Raw genomic sequence first — 16900 nt, forward strand, 5'->3', positions numbered from 1 at the left:
TGTCTTTATGTGGAAAAAATAATTGTCTATTTAATTATTCTTTATATTCAAACCATCCTATGTATTGATCCTTATCAGCACTCCAGTTTTCTTTGAGAGGGGAGAACTGAACTGCATCCAGTATTTAAGATGTGAGCACACCAAGAACATCTACATGCAAAACTATGTTATCTCATTTCTTTTTTTAGTATTTTCCTAATAATTCTTGAATTCTGTCTCCTTTTTCGTGGCTACATTGAGGTTACATTTTTATGTGCTTGCCTGTTCCTGAACAGTACCAACTAGTTCAGTCTCCATCACTATGTATTTAAAGCTGAGATTGGTTCTTGCCATGTGCATGACCTTGACCCATATCTACACAAATGTCATTGTCCATTTAATCACCTGATAATAGCATGAAAGTTTTTTGCTATTCTTTAGAAGAACTTCCTGTCTTCACTAATTTCAGTTTTACTAAGTATCACCAGCAAACTTGACTTGGTAGCCTCAATTACTTTTTTTAAGTAATTAATATGCTAAGTCTATAAACATACACTTACAAGCAAATAGATTTTTTCCAATAATAATGATAAAAGTTCCCCAAAGATTAAAAATGCTTATGACATGCATTTACCTTCTTCAGTTCATTAATTTCTGCATGAAAATTTCAAATCCAGATTCCAAATCTTTAACAGGAAAGGCAGCAGAAAATGTTGTCTGAATAAGAAGTGCCAAAACTCTGTATTTTTTGTTGTTTCCATCCTCAAACATTTCCCTTGCACTTTCACCACCTCTTATATCTTTTCCTATAAAATTACCTTCTTATTTTGTTACTTCCCATCTGCTCCTGTTTACATTTTTATCTTGGATTTTTCTCTTCCTTTCAGTGTCCTTTTTTTGTTTATTCTGCTTCATGAGTTTCTACCCTTTTTTTTTTGCTTGTTTTGTAGGATCCTCTGCAGTTCTGTGTTTTTCCATTATTATGATTACAACCATTCCATCATTTAATGCTTATTATTTTTGTTGCCGTACTGAATCAATAAACATTCCTATAAGCCCTGATGGATCTGACAAAGAGCTGAACACTTGGCCTAAGTCAGTGACAAAACATAATAGGGAAAAATAGTGGGTGTGGAACTGCAATGTAACAGCAAAAGAGTTAAGGGGAGTAAGCTGAAACCATAGTATGTCAGTCACTTGGCTCTGCTGACTGGAGATGGTACATTGTTTGAGAGGCAATGTGGAACTTCAAGGAGTTGTTAGACTTTCCACCAGTATATAAGGGGGAAAAAAGTACTTGTAGAAAATTAGTTACTGAATAAATAAAAAAAATCATAGAAGAGATGCTTCAGAAGTGTAAGTCTTAGGGCAAAGCTAACATGCCAGTTTGGTGTCATTCCCACCTAGCCCCCACTTACTCTGACATAACTGGGGAAAAGGGACACACATGTTACTCCTTGGAGATATGTTCACAGCTGCCTTTAGGACGTATTATTGAAATTGGATGTTGTCCCCTGATATTAAATCTGCCCTCAAACCTGGAAAACAGACTTTTTAATTACAACTAACATTATCTCCTTATCCTGGTTACAGAGTAGTCTGTAGTGCATTTCTCTATCTGCCAGCTAAATTCTCCAGAACTCAGTCTTGCCTCCTTCTCTGAGTTTGATGGGACAGGAAGAGCAGAATTAAAGGAAGACACCAAGAAAATACAGCATACCAGCAATAGGTATATCAAGTGTTTGAGACTTGCCACATTCAGCTCTGAACATCTGATAAACCAAGGAACAGCTGAGGTAAGTATGCTAATTCTTGTAACAGCCCTGCAGGGAAAGAAGAAAAAGGGGTCTGAGGATGCTGATGTGACATATGGGGCAGCCAGGTTGAAGTTGCTTCCAGTTTCAGAAGCAGAGGGAGTAAGCATCCTTTTGGAAGGCTAAAAACCTAGCTACAACACAACCTGTGGATAAAAGGTTCATCTCATTCCTCATCCAAGAAGGTAAAGTCAACCTTCTTCAAAGAATAAATTATTTTTATTATTATATATGTTTCTCTGAAGAGTAAATAATAGGAAACCTCAACCCATATAATGCAGAAGGACATCCTCTGCATCTCCACAGCAGAACAGATTTTCTTACCTTGGATGGGGGAACCAGGTTTTCAAGTGCTTCAGTATTTGTACTCAAAATTAAAAAAAAACAAACAAAAATAAAACAAACAAAACCCCCAAACAAATGGAAAAAACGAAGACAAAACCAAAAAAGCCACCAGACCTCCTTGATGTACAGGAAAAATAAGTGCAACAAAATCCTACATTTGTTAAGGATTCCCTAATCCCTCTAAAGAGGTCTGTGTATCCTGTCCAGAGCAGCAGAAGCACTAAAGATGGAAGATCAATATAAAATAGTCAGTTTTTCTGAGCAGTGATTTTGGCATTAAAAGCTCGGAAATGGCTGCAAGAAAATTAACCTCTATGCAGTGCTCTGTAACAAAGAAATTTAAAAAAAAATTGTCTGAGCATGCTGCCTGAAAAATTACAAGAATATAACATTAAATATGAAAACAAATAAAATTCAAAGCAATCAAAGCAAACATGAATATTTTTCCTTCACAGCAGCAATGAGAAATCACATCTTGTGAGCATATAACTGATTTAGAACATAATTCTGCAGAAGCTTCCAAGAGTGTAGAAGAGACTCATGCAAGCAAAAGCTTGCATGAGTTGCATGTTCAGCAATGCGGGTAACAAACTCAGTGCACGATAATGAAGACTTTAAACTTGTTGGGCAGTAGAACAGGTTATTTTGGTATCCTTAACACCTATTCTATTTTGATGTGCTGCCAACAAGGGAGTTGCAACACCTTTCTGAAGCTGATTGTGATACCTACATTGCTTTCAGCTAAAGGAGGGTAATGTCCCTTTGTTTAAAAATAGCTGAAACAATGGAAAACCACCATCCCCAGAAGAGGTCTCTGGAGAAAATGGACAGGAATACTGTGGGGGGGTTTCCAAGGATCTGCTAAAGGTGGGAGTGGTGAAAGACCGGTTTATATAGCAAGACAATTGAGAGATTAAAAACAGAAGAAATACCCAAGGAGCACTCCAAGAGAACAGCAAAGTCATTACACAGGGCTGTTGCTGCAATTTTTCTGATACTTTATTTTTGCATAGTCTTCAAAAGAGAGACAGAAAAATAGCATGGTTGCTATGAAACTGCTTCCTGCTCTTTGGTTACTCTCTATCTACAGGATGCAAAAACAGGATGGCTCCAGAAAAAACCCAGCCACCTTCATCTCCACTGTCTTCTCCTGAAAGTGATAATACCCAAACTATAAGGAAGCTGTAGGAAAGAGTGAGGCTGTTTGCAAGAAAAAAACCCTTGAGTTGGTCTCCCTTAGCAGGGAGAAAACTATAGATGCTTGCAAAAAGAAGTCACTTAGGAATTATGGTCTGAAGAAATTAAAGTAAGAGCTGATTATTTCACAGAAAGAATTAACCAATTTCAAAGGTTTCCTGGAAAACAAAACTCATTCCATGAGGACATTGATTGCTGGAAAGCAACAGTAACCACCCAGCCATGCAGAAAAGTATCATCATCACTTACTGGTGGAAACAGCAACACAGACCATCAGGGTGGCCTATATTCTGTGGAACAATTTCTCCAGAAAAAAAAGAAAGTCAAAAAATAGCTTTGGCCAGCTTGAAACTTGCTAGACATTCTCAATGAATGGGATATATAGCTACACCAACCAGAAAATACCAGCATTTCTCTGCCCCGTAACACACAGATATCCAGAAGGTCAAGAGCAGACCTGTGCCATGACACAAGAGCCCATTTCTTTAAGTGCAATTCTATAAGTTGCCTTGCAAGACTTCAGGAGATGTAATACTACAGTTCAAATTAATAGTTTTGGAGAGAAACAAAATAAGAGAGATTAATTCCTGAAACCTCCTGCTCTTTGTGTTTTTTGCAGTGCTGCAAAATATATTGTCAGAAGAGAAGAGTGCTCACCAGATTCTTTTTAAAGGCATCTGTCAGTCTGAGTGAGACAAGGTAGGAGTGGGAAAGGGAAGGCTCTCTCCAAACAGGTGGGCAATGGACAAACAAGATTTTACTCTGGCTAGATTCAGTAGAGATACTACAGATTAATTGACAGCAGACTAGTTTACTGCTGCATGTAGGTCTTGGATCTTTAACTGTCTACACAGTGTTTTCATATGTGTGTTTTCTATATATCTATATATACCTAAAGCTTTTTTCCTCCCATTGATAGAGGTTTAAGAACAAAAAGCTGAAAATGTGGTCAAAGCATTTAACTGTAAGTAGTTATCAAAAGTAAATAAATCAAAGATCATGGAGACACATTTGGCAAAGAGTAGGAGGAAACTATGAAGAATTTTGCTTGAAAGAGTGTAGTCATCCTGAAGAGCAAGTTCAGACTAGTTTGGAGAGACAGTAACAAGGAAATCACGTTCACCTGATTTATTCTGAACGAGGCCAGTGAGTGATTTCTCATTTTTCATGAAAGTGATAAGTGTTCTACTCTAACTGATCCCAGCAGAATTTTCACAGCGCAACTGCTTAATGCAGAGACCCAGAGATAAAATGCTGCAGGGATGTCCAGACATCACATAACCCGCGATATTCTGAGGGCTCATTCTGCCCTGACTGCGGCAGCAAACACAAATGATAGAGAGTAATAACACTCTGCTGACATGAGCACGATCATCTGTCTACGCTGTCCTCTCTCAGGGAGGAAGAAGGGGGACGGTGCAGGACACATCCGAGCCCTGTTGGGAGGGATTTCTCACCTCCCTGAACACTGCACGTTGCCAGTGTCATTCCTGTCAGAATTTTGCTTCCCTCGGTTTCTCTCCTCTCAGGATTTCGTTATTATTGATCTGGTGACGCCTGGGGCTCTCTGTCTTCAGGCAGAGCAGGTAGGGAAGGGAAAGGAGAGAGCTGAGCTGCTGGCCCGCGGTTACCAGGCTTCATCTCTGGTCCTGGTGGTCCCTCTAGAGGTAAAACAGCAGCGCTGTTTCCAAATCTGCTTATCCACATATATCCCTGCCGAGTTGGCAAACAAGGAAAAGAGTGTGAGTTCTGAGAAGCTGACATGTAGGTCTCATGCTCAGATTCAGCTGCTACAAATTACCAGGTTGTAGTATGTATGCATTAGGTTGCACAAACTTAACATACCTATCAGCTGAGCATGGGCTCTGCTGCTGCGTTCAGCTCTGCCTCACCCCCAGCTCCCTAAACCCCAAGGCTGAAGACTTCAATAAACTAAGAATGATTATGCTTGATGGGTTATCTATTTCTTTTTCCATACATTCATTCCTTTCACCTGCAGCATGCATGTTTGCATTTTCAGACACTAAAGGGAAAACTAAAACATTTAAATGAGGACTGTTATGTGAATAAACAAAATTACATTACTGATGTTTATTGATTTTTTTTATACCCTCCAACTCAAGTTCAATTACACTCAGGAAAAATATCCAAGTGTTACTAATGAAAAACATATACACATGTGTGCACATATATATACACAAACACATATATATATAAAAGGAACATTGGATCTTTTGCTTCCTTCTCACAGTGATTGCATATTTGATCACAACAAGCTCCTCGAGAGAAGAGAGAGCAACAAAAGCTCTTTGTCTGATTGCTCTGCTGCCGATTGACAGCATTTCACAGTCTGGATGCCCAATTTCACACACACATACACACACAAACACATATGCCTTCTGCTCTGCAGTCGCACACAGTCAATGGAGCTCTAAGTCAACAGCTTGTCACTTACTGTTACCAGATGAACTGTGTGGTTCAAATCAGCTGGGCACCCAAGGGAGTTGCACAGATTTCGCCACTGCATTTCAGGGCAGCTAAGCTGGATCCTTGGTGAAGAGTACAGAAAAAAATGTACATGTACAAACCTGGAAGCCAAAGCTGACACAAGCCTGAGAGCAGTGCCTTGCATTGTGCCTACCAAGGCTGTGGCAATCTATCTGGGACTGCAGCTACGTAGTCACAGGCTGCATTACTCCAAACCTGAGTCTTTGCTATCAGCACTAGTTTCTCGCCACAGCCCTTCACTAGATCCCAACCAATCTAAGCATCATGGGAGACCTTCCACGATACGTGTTGTGGAGTTAGACATTGATACCAGCCGTCTCTAACCAATATATCATTCATTACCCAGCAAAATCAAGTCTTTGTGCACATGCATCTACTGGATAAATTCATTTAAAAAACCCCAGAAAATTCTCCGGCACCCTTTAGCTGAAGTGACTAATCCCAATGGCACACACGGGATGTCCACAAATACCAGGATGGTTCTGTACCTAGAATGACAGGAGATTCAAGAATCTACTAATTCTCTTATATATGAAAATGATCCTGAATCTAAGGCAATCCCATGCATTCTCAGAGTTGAACTTACTTTCAACTTGTTGAAATTAATTTCAATCATTTCTGTTTCTTTTAGAATAGCACCATGTATATTATAACTGTTTCAAGTGAGGTACTTCAAAATACTTTGCACACAAGCAAACCTGACAGGCTTCCTCACAGCAACCACCTGGCTATGTTTTTGTCCACAGCACATAGAAGCACCTGGCTTTTCTTTTATACTGGGGCAAGCAGCTTCAAATCACATCGCATTATCAAGAGCTTGCAAATGACCTGTAATCTGTCATAGCTTCATATTCAGTAACTCCAAGCTGAAGACTGGAACTTAAATGCCTCAGAAGCACACAAAAATTTGTGGGCATGTGGCAGTCAACATCAAATTGCTGTGAAGTAAAAGCTGCCTGTTTTTGCTGTTCTCTCCTTATTCTCATTACAAAATTACTCTGACTTGGGTTTCTGCATGCAACATCTTAATTTATCTGAAACCATTACATGTACATATTAATCTACCCAGCTAATTTTGCTAACAATATTCAATGCCATCTTTTAAAATATGTGAACAGGGTTTATCCCAGATATACACCGCAAAAGGTTCTGTTAGCAGGAGTAAACCTGCAGCAATCAATAAAGAGAGTTAGGAAGAGAGCTTAGGTTTTGGTTTTTGTTTTTAATATATTGTTTCTTTATCCTCTTTAAACCAGGACAATCTGTGAATACTACTGAAACAACAGCATCATTAGATACTATAGGAGAATTAGAAGGCAAGTGGCAGTGCTAGATTTGACAGCTCTATAAATAGAAACATTTCATTATCAGGAAAAGGGCCATGGCAAATTCAGCAAATTCCAGCCCAGAGCCTTCACCATTGTCCAGGGTTTCATGAGCAGAAATCACAACAGTTGCCATAGCTGTCCCTATCCATGCTCTTCCTAAATACTGGTCCTCAAAGTAGCCTGTAGCATGACATTCTCCTAAATCCATTTGCTTCATATGCAAAAAGCCTGCAGGCAGTGTGACAGTGTTTGGGAACATACTGAGGATGGAAGATGCACTAAAGGCATGCTAAGGCAAGCAGCATCCTTTAGGTTTCCAAAGAGCTTCTCTTCCTGTGACAGGTGGGACACACTCAGTGATCTGGCAATTAATGTGGCCTCTAAGCCTTTTCAAATAGCATGCATACACAATTATTCAGTCTTCTGATTCTGAAGGAATTTATATTCCTCAATTATGTCATTAATATCCCAGGTAAATAAATTCTGTGAGATAGAGAGCTACTCTCCCAGATTATAGCTATTCCTACAACTGGGAACAGGAATGGTACCAGAACAGTTTCTGGGGCATGTGGCACTGAAAGTAATAAATTATTCAGTAAAGAGTATCCAGGTTTGACAACTTAAAAACAATAGCTTCTCAGTATCAAAACTTCAACTGACTTCAGCGGGAACAGAACCAAACTGTTGCAGTAACTAGCATCATATTTAAAAATCTGGATTATGGGTAGCCCTCAATTAAACCTTGGTGATAAAATACTTCTGACACATTTAAATTATGCTAATACAGTCTTTGAATGTTTTATTAATTCCACTGAGCAACCTGGCTGCTTCCCAGCCAGTTGGAAGCAGGTCAAGCCAGGCTAGGCAATGTTTTCAGGGCGGGCTCTTGCCAGACATGAGTAATTACCCTGGAATCTTACTCCTGAGAACTCTTTCTAAATGATGTGAAAAAATAACCTACATTAAACTGCATTTTCCAAATGGTCATTTTCTCTCCATATCAGGCCCTTAGTTAAGTAAGTAGTTTAGGTGTTCATGAGAAAACCCTGGTGGTAATGATACCATTTATTCTTCTATTTCAGGAGGAAGCTAAAAATAGGAAGATAAGACAAACACTGTGTTCCTCTGCAATACTGCTCAGTTCATCTAGCTGTTCATTATACAGTTAAATAAAACAGTGATGATTCCATGACACTATAAAATTAATCCTGATACACACATAGATTTATGTTGCAAATAATCCAAATTTGGAAATAGCAGAAAAGAGGTGCATGCACTCCATACCACTTCCCCTACATCTATGTATCTACTTTTTGTACTTTGTGATCTATGGAGACTTCTCTGATCATATGCTGCTGGCTTGCTCCCTCATTTTTTCTGCCTAAAGTATGTCTTAAGAAGTGAAATACACACTGCCATCATTAAATTTTACATCATGACTTCAGTAGTTTAATGGCAAACACAAAATCCCAGTCAAAAAGGATGGGGACAGTGAACTAATGTTTCTCCTCTTGTGAGGACGATGTTGTAGCTATGCTGGAGAGCTCTGTCAATCTGCTTTGTGTTCTGCAATCTCAAGAGTATTTCACTGCTTGCCCTCACTTAACTGCAGATCATTAATCAGTCAAAAATGTATATTTTGGCTTTGGAAAGTACTCACAAACCACTAGAGAAACGCCATGAAATAATATTCAGTATTACTTAACCTGAACTCAGAAGTAAACCCAGTAGATTCTTTTATTACTTCTCCTCTGTTTTTTCTTTGAATTCAGACAATCTGTGTTATGTTTCCACAAAGTTGAGCAATAAGAATGCAATTTTATCTTTTTTAAATAATTTCAGTTTCCAACCTCCTCCATTGATGGTAAAAAAAAAAAAAAAAAAAAATCAAAGCCTTCGTTGTCTTTTTGCTTCCAGTAACTACATTGATAGCTGTTCCATTTTATGTACTCCACTACATCACGTCACTCATTTGATTTCAATTTAGCATTGAGGTGAGCAAGATTTGTGGGATTTGCATCCAATGATTGCATGGCATGACTGTCACTCAGTTACTTGGGCCACAGTTAACTTCTTTACAGAACAAGGAAGTGGAACTCAAACACTGAGGATGCAGATGTTCTTATCCATAGGTAAGACCAGACTTCCATAGGCACCAATCTATGTGCTGTTGGATCAGACAGCAGCAAAAATTTGATCGATAGCAGGATCTATACAGATCATATTTAGATGTGATTGAAATAGTAAGAATATAAATTACAGAGCTTGTACTGGATTTGTCATTTTATGTGAGCTTTCAGAGGCTGTCAAAGGACAGGTGATTTGTGTTCTTATATAACGTAATTGTAGCACCAAGACATAAACAGCACAAGCAAAACCCAATAAGTGTTTTAAACTGAGATGAACTATCAGAGAAACTTTATGCCAGATCAAAGCTTTGGGTCATACAGCAACATTTTAAAACTACTTGTAGAAGTCCAAAAGTTGGATGTCACATTCTGTTAAGCTACAACCCAAATTGGTTCCAGCATCAGTGGCTCTGTCTCTGCAGCATTACACCTCTGATTTTCATAACAAAACTAATAACTTAGATTTAAGTAAAATGTGGGTGAGGTTTATTTCTAATTTCACTTCTAGATCGTCATCACGGAAATGTTTATCTGAAATCCTTAGTACATGGTCAGGCAGTAAAACCTAACTGTTGGAAAAGTCAGTCTAATCTGACGTGGTTTTTTTCTCCACATTTAGCCCCTGTGATCTCACAGACATGTTCATCCAGCAGTCAACATCTGATCCTGTTTGAAGAACTAACTTTTCCATGGTGACCCCGACCAAGCACAGTATCACTGTTTGAGTATAGCTTTGAATATCAGCCTCTAAGAACTTATTAGCTCATTGCCAATGCTATTTATCACCTGCTTCTGCTCTTCTCCAACTCCATGCCACCATATGACCCCAGCCCTGTTCAATCATCTGCAGCCACATATTCACACCAACATTGCTGAGATGCATTTCCCTTCACCTTCTGCGGTCCAGAGCTCTTGCTCCCCTACAACACCACAAAAACACAAAAAGCCAGTTTTGACCATGTAAACACACTGTCACAGGCTCAGGATAACTTTAAATGGCACTGTTCATGTTCACAAACCTTTAAAAGAGGATCAGAACTCAGTTCAATTCAATTCTGATGGTTAATTAAAAAAAAATCAACCAGAAACCAACAATAATGCCACTTGGCTTTTATAAATCAGTAACACAGTAAACTACAAACTGCAGATGGCAAACTTGAAAGAATTCTACAAGCATTTTCAAGCAAAGAGTAATTTAGAAATTGTAACAAACATCCACAAAACAAACATCCAGCAGTATCAATCAATTTATTTATTACAAGCAATACTTACTCTAATCACAGTCACATACTAAGCAAAGTAATGGCTCAAACACAAAGACTGACTTTTGCCATCTGTTTTGAAATTGTTGGACCACCACACAAAGAAAAAACACAAGCTGGCATTTCATAAGACTGAGGCTATTAGTGACAGAAGAAAAATGAAGTGCTAGTTTGTTTTCTTGCCAAAGAGAATCTTGCAAAAATTTAAAATATGTAGTATATGAGTGTTTCACAGATACTGTTTATTTACCATATTGATATCTCAAATTTCAATCTGAGATTTATATTTTTTTTTTGATATGCAGTGTTTTGCACTCAAAAAGCTAAGCAAACATGACTCCATTTTGTCAGCAGCACAAAAGAGATGGTTCTTACACACTGCCCTTCAAAGTAACTCTGGAATGGGACAAGAAAACGAATATATGACTTCATTAGAAATCATGCACATGATCACAGCAACGGGCAAAGCAACTAAATAGAGCCCACAGATGCACACTGACTCAACAGCACTTTTCCTCCAAGTCTGAGGTTGATTAAGGTCTCACCAATTCCTTTCACCTCTTACACAGTGGTGGTGGACATTGCCCTTCTCCTAGAGCAGAACCTGTCTTAATACTGCCTCTTTCCTTAGTGTTAGAGAAGCAGTCAGTGCTGATTAATTTCAACAGAAAAAATACCTCCTACTGAACCCTTCCTCCCACGAGGTGTTCACTACCTGTTAAGGGCATAGCTTTTATACATCTGCATATGTGTTCATCAAACAGTCCCAGAGACTCTAATTCAAAATGGGGGTCATGGTTTCAGATGGGAATTACCACTGGCAAGGAACTGCGAAACCAAACAGTTTGGGTTCATTTTAGCCTTCCATCCAGATATCCTTTCAACTGGACTGATCATTTAACAGGCTTGTTAAATCAGTCATCAGAGTTTTTTTACTGATGTCCAAGTGCACGTATGGTTCTGCCTTTTTAATAATGCAGTGGGTGTAATGAGTCACAATGCAATGAATGAAAATAGAGTACTGACTCATGTCTGTTAAAACATGTCTCAACTAGATGTGTTGTGATGAGGTAATTATGCACTAAAGAGTATAAGAAGATATTAAGAAGCAGAACTGAAGGTCTATACATCCGTGAAGCTCAAGAAAGGTACATCCACACACTGGCTAGATACAATATTGTTAATCAGCTCCTTCAACACTTGATCACCTGCCTGACAGTAAAATATATCCCAAACATACAAAAATCTCAAATTCTTTCAGCATACTGAGACGCTAAGATTACATTAGGAGCCCCTGGGCTCTGGCTATCAGAAACAGAATTGGCCACAGGCCTCAGACACTGATGCAGAACCAGAACCCAGACCTCACTGTGATCCATGATCATGCTGGGAAACACTATTTGTACTTACTGCAACCCCAAATCACTGACTCATCCCAAGGTGCAGTACTTCTAAATAATGGATCAAGGAGCACAACACTTTTAACACACATAAACCCTGGGGGATTTGGCAGGATTTACCCTAACCACAAATCTGCTGAAATTTGCCATTCTTCATCTTTGGTCTGGTTTGTTTTGGGTTTTTTTTTTTTGCCTCATAGACACAGAGTAAACCATGCTGTGACCCCGGCAAACATCCTGGAAGGGAGCACAACATAGACCAGCCAGCACTGAAGGGAAGCTGAAGACTACTACAATAGCAAGGTGAACATGAGTCAGCAGTATGGCCTGGTACTGAAGAGGGCTAACACTGGCCTATGTTAACAGAACCATAGCAAAAGAATACAAAGAAGTGATTATTACCATTTATTCATCACTTGTTGAGCCACATTTAGAATACTGCATACAGTTTTGGGGCCCCCTTCTCCCCCCAGTACAACAAAGACATTAAGTCATGGAGCAAATCCATCAGATGGCCTCCAAAACGGTTAGAGATTGGAGCACTTGCCCTTTGAAGAGGCTGAGTGATCTGGGCCTGTTCATCCCAGAGAAGATACAGCTCCAGAATGACCTTAGAATAGCCTTCCCTAACCTAAAAGGAAGTGCAGTGTTCCACACATCTCTGCCCCACCGCTGTGCACCTAAATCAGGACAGATTAAAGAAGCTCAGTAAGTCCTCTGAAAAGAGGACAATAATGGTTACTTTCAGCAGTAGCAGTTGAGTGTTCATTAGCAAGAAACTGGAACTGTGAAGTTTTCCACTATGGCCTGCTACAGAGATGAAAACCTACTAGTCATGTACTTGAACAAAAAGCACCACAAAGACCAAGTGCCCCTGCCCCAGGTCTGCATGCAGTTCTTTTCCTCGGTAGTCCCTTGCAGGCAAAAGCATTAACTTTTGTGGTACTCTGCCTGGGCTGGCTTCTAATTTGGCAGCCCTAGATATTGTATTAAAAAAAAAAAAAGAATTTTTGATGGACTCTAAGTTTGAAATGAAGAGGAACAGGCCACTTTGCCCTACCTAAATTCTGTAGATATAACTAAATCAAAACATGTTTGACAGGAACAACGGCATATTACTAACTGTTCTATCCCTCCATCCCTAAACTAACTGCACAACAAATAACCTTTACTAAATTCCAGTCAAATAAACTGAAGACTTCCAAGTAGGAAGTACATTTGCTTTAGATGCAAAATTCCTCCTGTCTGTATTTTTAGTCACTGACAACCAAGAGTGTAACTTACAGAAAAGAACCATCCTTCAGTACAAATTACATCCACCAACACTCTTCCATTTATATGTGTTTCCTTCATCCAACACATCACCAAAAACATATACATTTATCCTAATGCCAAATAAAACATTCATGGGCACACATTTTTATAGTAGCTTCCCAGAAGATGGGAAAACATTTAAAGCCAAATTGTTCATTAAAATGCTTCATGAAAAGCATGTATCATTCTCAGATGTTTTCTCTCTTAATAGTCATATTAACTAAAGTCAACCGTTCCAAAGGATTTGGAACTATTCACCAGCTCAATTCAAACCTATTAATCACATTTCAGTAACTATTCTGGGAATCCAAATCCCCAGACAATTTGAAAATCTCACCCACAGAGTACCTTTAGCATTCAATACAGTCTTCACAAATACAACCCTGGAGTACTTTCTTTAGGAGACTGTCCTCATTAATGCTTCTGAAGTGTTAGGACTGTTTTACCAACATGGCACATTTCATCTACCACCACGCTGCAAAAGAGCTCTGTGAGCAATTACAGTCCTGTCTTCACAGTGATTCATTCTCTTTAATTAAATGCCCCTGAAATATTACTGCTATGAATGTCATCAGAGGCAGCCTCCGTTTGAAAATAAGATGAACAAGGGCAGAACAGAAGCAGAGCTAACATTCTCAGCACCAAGAAACTCAGAAAATAAGTTTGGACAATTTTTTTTTTTTAATAATTCTCAGTTCTACAAAACTGAGATTCTTTTACATTATAACTCAAAAAGTACAGTCCTTCAAAAATGCCTTTTAAGGAATTACCATCTCTTTATTCAGATGAGAATGACCAAGGAGCAACAAAAAAAAAAAAAAAACCACACAAAAAAAAACCAAAACAAAAAAAAAGAGCAAGAACGAATAAACAAACCCACAATTAATATAGTAACTGAGCTGTTATTTAAATATTTCTGTCAGTGCTATGTCACTCCAGAACTTAGCTACTATCCTGGGCACTGCTTACATAGCTGAAGTGTTTGATTCATCCCATTTTGCCAGTCAAGACAATCCCAAACTTCAGAGACGTATCTTATGACAGTGGGCACAGAAGTAGAATAGTGTGTCAGTCTTTAGAAACTTGTACTCTGTGGCTGATGTACCATTAAAACTAAGAACAATACACCAGAAACAGATCCTTTTTTATTAGGGGGTTCTAATGTAGAGAGATGATGGTTTGCAGGATCAGAGCATTTGCTGTACTTGGCAATTACTTCCAAGTTCTTAATTTGTATTTTAAAACCCACATTTCTTTTTCCACAGGCCAAGAAGAACCACCAGAAAAACGGGAGGAAAAAGTAGCTTAAGCACATAAATACATGCATCAACTCCTGAGATACAGATCTAACCTTCCAGCAACTACAAAGAGAAGCCAGCTCACCCACCACGTCTGAAACTGTGTTAGGACTATAACCTGTGAATTACAGATCCATAAATTGTAAGACTTCAGCAACATCCTTTTTAGAAGATTCCACAAAAACGATACAGGCATTTTAGTCCAGATTTCACAGGTTACATTCTAGCCTGTTTTGGATGTAGTTCAGAGTAATAATTTTTCTTGGTGAGTTCCAAGAATAACAGTGTTTCTTGCTACTTGGCACCTTTTCAAAGCACAGACAGCAGCTCTCAAAGCCAATTTCATTCCCCCCTTGAGATACATGTATTTGCTTAGGTGATCCAGGGTCATTTACAGAAAGAGGATACCAATTTCAAAATGGTTTCATAACATTTAATTCTGTTTTCTGTTCTCTCAGGTTCCATATACCATACATACTTCACACTTTTCTGTTTCTCGCTAATGAAAACTTAAGGACTGCTACTGAAAGTCATGTTTAATTTTCTCTGTTTATTCTAAAGACTAACTGAGTTGGTTTTATTCCATCCTGACTTACATACAGAGGACTACAGTAGGAATACTTAAAGCACTGCACACAACCTTGACCATTAGAAGTAGACAAAATCTGGACCAGTCAAAAAAATACCACTGCTTAGTGCTTTTAGAATAAATTATAAAACATGCAAAGAAGCTGTATTGACCTATTCTCATTACAGCTGAGCTACTCACATTCCCATTTAAACCCCTAAATTGTGATCTTGCAAACTCTGAAAACAAGACTGTGCTCAAATCTTCCAGTCGGGGTCAATGCACCAACTGAGGTCATAGAAGGGGAGTGTTGGAAGGGGAGCTCCAGGATCATCTGGTCCAAACTTTCTTGGCAAAAACATGGTCCAGACAAGATGGTCCAGCACCCTATCCAACTGAATCTTAAAAGTGTCCAACGTTGGGGAAACCACCACTTCCCTGATGGGATTATTCCAATGGCTGATTGTTAACAGCTGAAAAGATGTATGCTTCCTGCAGATAACGACCTGGCTGTACTTAAGCGCTTAGCCTTTTCAATAGGATGAGTTTCTGAATGTCTCCAGGAGAAGAAAAATGCATGCCAGGAGCAATCCTGGCCTTGGGCAGGATGATGCTCTTTCCAAACTTATGTTTTCATTGCATGAAAAGCAGATACACATGTAACTGTTCACAAGATCAGCAACTCAATTAACATAAGCTGTAATGGGAACTTGGGAAAAGTATCTGAAATAGGTAATTCCACAGCTCACTCAACTTCCTAGAGTGGCAAGTAACAGCGACATAATTGTTTTTCTGCTACATATAAGTGAAATAGCCCTCAGAGCACATAGCCTTGTGAGGATGGTGTTTCCTACCCCAGTCAAAAAAGCGCACCTGAAAAATAAGCCAGCAAGTATCAATATCTTTTTTCCCCGCTTCACAGTTCATCAAGAGACTAATCCACATAGCCTTTAAAAGCTCTAGGGGGAGGCAGCTAGTAGTCATAACAGCAGAAATATCACTTCCCTGTTTCAGCCCATTGTAACAGGTTTTTAGCATGTTGGTGTTTATTAGTTTTCCCCTCTTCATGCAGGCAACACATTTTTGAAGGCCATAAAGATTTTGTAAAAGACAAGGTCTCCGTTTGGAATCTGCTTTTGAGATTTATCTTACCCTTAAAACATACTATTTGGTATGGCCTTTCTTCAAGAATAAACAATTTAAAAACAATATATCTGCAAATATCAAAATTAGCTTGAGCATGCACTTGCCTATAGCATAAATTAAAACTGTCCAAAACTGCATCCTCAAAAACAAGGGTTCCCACCTATGAGCACACATCCTCAGAGGAAAGGGACTACTGCAGTTCATAGACACTCATGTTGAAAGGAAGAGGCTTTTACAGTCCCCACTACAGAGTAATTAAGCTGCTTATGTCAAAAAGTTGGTTTCCATTTTCTTAATTAAAAAGAAAGGAAAAATGTCTGAGCAAGGGTAGAAATGAAAAATTAAATATACTCCCTCAACATAAATTGCATCCAAAGCACTTCTTCTCCAACGCTTTGCCTTGTACCAGGTTTTACATTCTCATTAGCTGGTTGTTTGGATATTCAGAGATTCAAATACGTAAAGCACTATGAAACACCAACTATTGCTTTTGTTTCCGTAGCAGGGGGTTACCGAGAACCGGCGGCACCCAGGAAAAGTCTTTCCGAGCACAGAGCAGGTGCCGAGCACCTCCTGCTGACACAGGGCAGGAGCTCCCGGTCACCCGCCGCC

Source organism: Manacus candei, unplaced genomic scaffold, assembly GCF_025592945.1.
Source record: "Manacus candei isolate 608988 ecotype Guabito, Panama unplaced genomic scaffold, ASM2559294v1 h1tg000050l, whole genome shotgun sequence".
Taxonomy (NCBI): Eukaryota; Metazoa; Chordata; class Aves; order Passeriformes; family Pipridae; genus Manacus; species Manacus candei.